This window comes from Triticum aestivum, chromosome 6B, assembly GCF_018294505.1.
Source record: "Triticum aestivum cultivar Chinese Spring chromosome 6B, IWGSC CS RefSeq v2.1, whole genome shotgun sequence".
In the NCBI taxonomy this organism is placed as follows: domain Eukaryota; kingdom Viridiplantae; phylum Streptophyta; class Magnoliopsida; order Poales; family Poaceae; genus Triticum; species Triticum aestivum.
In genome coordinates, this window is record NC_057810.1 from 345,416,506 (window position 1) to 345,421,587 (window position 5,082).

Sequence of the window (5,082 nt, forward strand, 5' to 3'; positions counted from 1 at the left end):
CATAGTTGCCGCTTAATGGAACCACTAAGCAGTTTCCGAAGTACACGACACATTGATCATTCACGGAGAAACATGTAGCAACTCCGCTAGCAATGTTCTCCTTGATCCGAGATATCCCCTTGTCATACCACTGAGCGGTTATGATATGATCCGTAAGGGTAGGTTTTGCCACCAAGGTGGAAAGGAATCCTTGAGGAACAATGTGAAGGTTAAGCTTTCGGAATTCCTCATGGAGAAGTGGTTGACTTTGTTGTAACATCAGATTGTTACAATAAGATTTATGACTTAGTGCGTCATCCATGACATTGGCTTTTCTTGGGGTGTAAGTTATCCCTAAGTCGAAATCTATGATCAACTCGACCCAACGTGTTTGCCTGAGATTCAAATCTGGTTGGGTGAATATATACTTCAGACTTTGGTGATCAGTGAAGATTTTGCAACGATTACCCATGAGGTAATGTCACCAGGTTTTGAGTGCATGGACTATAGCTGCAAGCTCTAGATCATGAGTAGGATAATTTTCGTCATGTGGGTGCAATTTCCGTGAAGCATAAACAATTACGTGACGATCTTGCCTGAGAATGCAACCTAGTCCTTGTCGCGAGGCGTCGCAATAGATAACAAAGTCCTTGGAGAAATCTGGTGGTACCAGTACGGGAGCAGATGTCAGGCGTCTTTTCAGTTCTTGAAAATTGTGCTCACACTATGGGGTCCACTCGAACTTTTTATCTTTCTTGAGGAGTTCAGTTAGAGGTTTAGAAACTTTGGAGAAGTTCTCGACAAAGCGGAGACAATAGCTCGCTAAGCCAAGGAAACTCCAAACTTGCTTGACCAATTCAGGTGGAGTCCAATTAAGAATGGCTTGAACTTGCTCAGGATTGATAGCAATACCCTTACGAGAGATTACATGGCCTAGATAGGTCACTTCTGGCAACCAAAATTCGCATTTAGAAAATTTGGCATAAAGGCGATGCTCTCGAAGTTTCATCAACACAAGCCTTAGATCCTCTCGAAGTTTCATCAACACAAGACCACGACGAATTTATCCAAGTACTCCATGAAGATTGAGTTCATTAACTGAGAGAAAGTGGCTGGGGCGTTGGCTAACCTGAAGGACATGACGGTGTACTCGTATTGGCCATAACGAGTAACAAAGGCCGTTTTGGGAATGTCCCCGTTCTTGATTTTGATTTGATGGTAGCCCAGCCTCAAATCCATCTTAGAAAAGACCGAGGATCCAGCGAGCTAATCATACAGGTCGTTGATCCTAGGGAGCGGATACTTGTTCTTTATGGTGACTAGGTTAACGGGTCGATAATCTACAACCATCCGATCCGTACCATCCTTATTCTTGACGAAGAGGACGGGACAAGCCCATGGAGACAAACTAGGACGGATGAAACCATTTTTCAAGGACTCATCGAGTTGTTTCTTAAGCTCGGCTAGTTCTAATGGTGCCATCTTATAGGGTCTCCTAGAGATTGGGATAGTTCCTGGAATAAGATCTAAAACGAACTCAACATCTCTGTCAGGTGAGACACCTGGCAATTCTTCTGGAAAGACATCCGGGAAGTCATGGACTACCGGAATGTCTTTGATGTCTGGCAATGGACTGGCATTAAGAGAATATAGCTGCCGCTTAGCTGTCAGGACCGGATTTTCGGGATATTAATTTCCCAGAAATTGGCCCTTTTGCTCACCAGCCCCGGGATTACTGTTAGCTGATGAGGCACAAACTTAATACAGAAATTCCAAGAAAATTATAGAATATGTAGTACAAGACCATTCTGGCCTATGAGTACAACACAAGGTTTCTAGTGGTTGATGGCGGAAGTGGGTTGTGGTCTTTCAGCTTCTATGGGACTCCAATTCCCACAGGAACAACTGACCTGGATAACTCCTATCTTCGCGAGGCTGCTATCACCATTGATTGGGTTCCAGGGTTGTCATCGCAACGCTCCTCTCGAAGCAAGAAATCTCGCCAAGACAATAGCTAGGGACAAGCCAGTGAGTACTTTGAATGTACTCGCAAAAATTATGAACACGGGTATAATATAACAAACGATAATCATGCTCTGAAATGTTCTATGATCACAACATCAGTCATAAAATAAAATCCATGATGTACGTAAGCAAGTTATTCACATAAAATACAAATAATGCAATTAGAGAGTAGAGATAGAATGCCTCAGTCGGGCGTCTGAGCGACACCACATAAAGGGCTTATAAAGTAAACAAATATCAAGCATGCCGCAGTCGGGCCTCTCAGCGACACCACATAAAGGGCTTATAAAGTAGATATATAACAAACATGCCACGGTCGGGCGTCTCAGCGACACCGCATAAAGGGCTTATAAGAAAAATCAATAACAAGCATGCCACAGTCGGGCGTCTCAGCGGCACCACATAAAGGGCTTATAATGTAAATATCACGGTGAATATCCAGGAGGTAGAACCATCCCAGGGATACTCAAAAAAGAAATTCAAATAATATAAAGGGTTAGTCCATAATCATCATGAGTCACAAGTCATAATCCATGTTCTGGTTTAGCAGTTTTTCCTCCGAAGACCGACAGTAAGATCGACACTTGAACCAACCCAGGCTGTAGTCCTTAACCATGGACACGGCTATTCGAATAGATATAATCTCTGCAGAGGGTGTACTCTTTACCCTTGAGTAACGGATTCCTTTAGTCCACCGGGACTAATTCCGTCTACGGTCTTTTAATTGAAAATACACCTGACCGCACACACCAGCCTGACTTATCGGTGTCTGGAATCACCCACGACACTCATTAAGCAAACTCTAAGTGGGGAGGCTACAACCTCGAGTAGCATGGGATCACAAAATTTATAACGCGCGCAAACTAGGGGAGCTACCCCCTCGGCTACAACCAAAAACACCCATGCCCCCGGACCAGGTGGCATGCCTACCGGATGCAGCCGGTATCTTCCACCATGGCCTCTCTGTACGGTGTGTGCTAGAAAGGGGTTGACAACTTACTGAACCGTACGCTATCTACGGCAGGGACAAGTGGTAGTACGAAACAAGTATGGGGGTTACTGGAACAAGACCCGATCTACGGTCGACTTTGGAGGTTTAAGTGTTTCCCGCATGATTAGAATAACAAATATGTTTCAACCAACAGACAGAATCACCACTCATCATACCTTACTATGCCATACCGTACACAACCGTCTCGACAAAGACCGGAGGAAAGCTCGTGTCTACCCAAGACAGAGGCTTTCCCGGCTTCCTTCCGATAGGCATGATAGGCATACGAGGGTGATTACTATCACAACGTATCAAATTCCAATAGCACGGAATCATCAATATGCACTTATGAGTAGGTTCATACCATCACAAAAAAATAATGGAAACTCCGAGACAAGAGGTGTTGTAACCGTATCAAACAACACACGACAATATTATGCCAGGGTTCAGAATGCTTGCCTTCAAGTTGTGGAGAGGCAGGGTACATTCCCAAAACTTTTGAAAGTTTTCTTCTCTCTCCAAAAATCCTATTTAAAATTTGAATTAATACATAGTTTCAAAACAGTACAAAAAAGTTGTCTAAATTTTTTTCAAATAAATCTGAAAATAAACTAGACAAAATTTGGGAGAGGTAGGAAAAAGAATCAACTCATTTGGAGTTATATTTTAAAAGATATGGCCACTCAAAGTTTGGTCAAACTCTGTTTTTAAAAATAATACAGAAAAAAAACGTTTCTAATTAAAACACGTCGAAGACGTACTCTGGTGTTTACGCCTTCACTTATCCAGCGTGGACTGGCACGTGAGTCACTAACTGTGGGTCCAGGGGGCCCACTGGTCAGGTTTGACCGGTCGCCTCTCCCTCCTTTTTCTCTGCCCAAGCGGAGGTGGGACTCTGACGATTGCCGTCGACGAACGGCGCTTGCCCACGGGGTTCTGAGGGCGGGGATGGATCCGCCAGTCTAGGGTGGACCTCCCGATGGTCGAACGGCTGGCGGGGGTGAAGGGAGTCGGCGGCGGCGAGCTCCGCGGCGGAGATGGCTTCAGGCTGATTTGGGGGTTTGGGCTACGGTGGCTCTCCATCGCAGCTGGGGGTTTGGGTGGCTCCGCAAGACCAAGAGGAGTCGGGTGGTGGTGCTGGATGGACGGGGGAGGGCCTGGTTGCAACGAACGGGACTGGGACGTGGCGTCGGTCGAACTGACCGGAGATGGGAAAGACGGCCTCTCCCCATTGATTGCCGGCTAGGGGCGCTCCAGAGCGATGGCCTGAGGCTGCCTGAGGACTCGGTTGAGCTTGGGGGTCCTTTATTTATAGTGTGGCTAGGTCGGTTCCGCGGCCGTGGATAAGAACACCGGCGAACCGTCGTTCTGTTGCTGTAGGAGGACGTCGCGGCGACGAACGCTTGTAGACGAGCTTGTGGATGAGCTCGGACTGCTCCAGAGGGCAGCTGGCGCACGCGTGTGGCTCGGGCAGTGCCGTCCATGGCAGGAGCCCACTGTGGCTGGCCGCTAGCCTCCATGGCCGACCTGATGGTGGTGCTGTGGGGCTCCAGGGGCGGCCTGGAGCGTTCTAAGGAGTGGATGAGGACGACCGTGGCTCTGCAGGCGAGCAAAGGCCAGGTGGCCGACGCGGCGACCGTGCGCACGCACGTGCAAAACACGCGCTCTGGGCGCGCCCAACGCACACACGCTACATGCTCGATGCAATGCCAGAGCGTTCAAAAGGGCTAGGGTGAGGCTAGGGATTAGAAGGTCAGGGTTAGGGTTAGCTAAGAGCTTAGTGGACAAGTTAGTTAGGTTAGAGGATCAAGTTTACAATGCTAACTAAAAACCATTCCAAAACTGGCCATGCACACAAGGTGTTCGGTAGAATGCTAGAGGCATCTAGGCAGTTCTTAGGGTGGCCAAAATCTCCAAATCAGTGTCTCATTAGGTGTAGGAGATGGTGGCAAGGTTAGTTAGTCAAGACTAGAAACTTGTTAGTGCAAGTTTTTGAGAAAACCATTTTTGGACAGGAGGTAAAGGCTATCATTTCATGGACCAAAAATACTCCCACGGGGCCACTCTTCTGGACTTAAGGGTTTGGT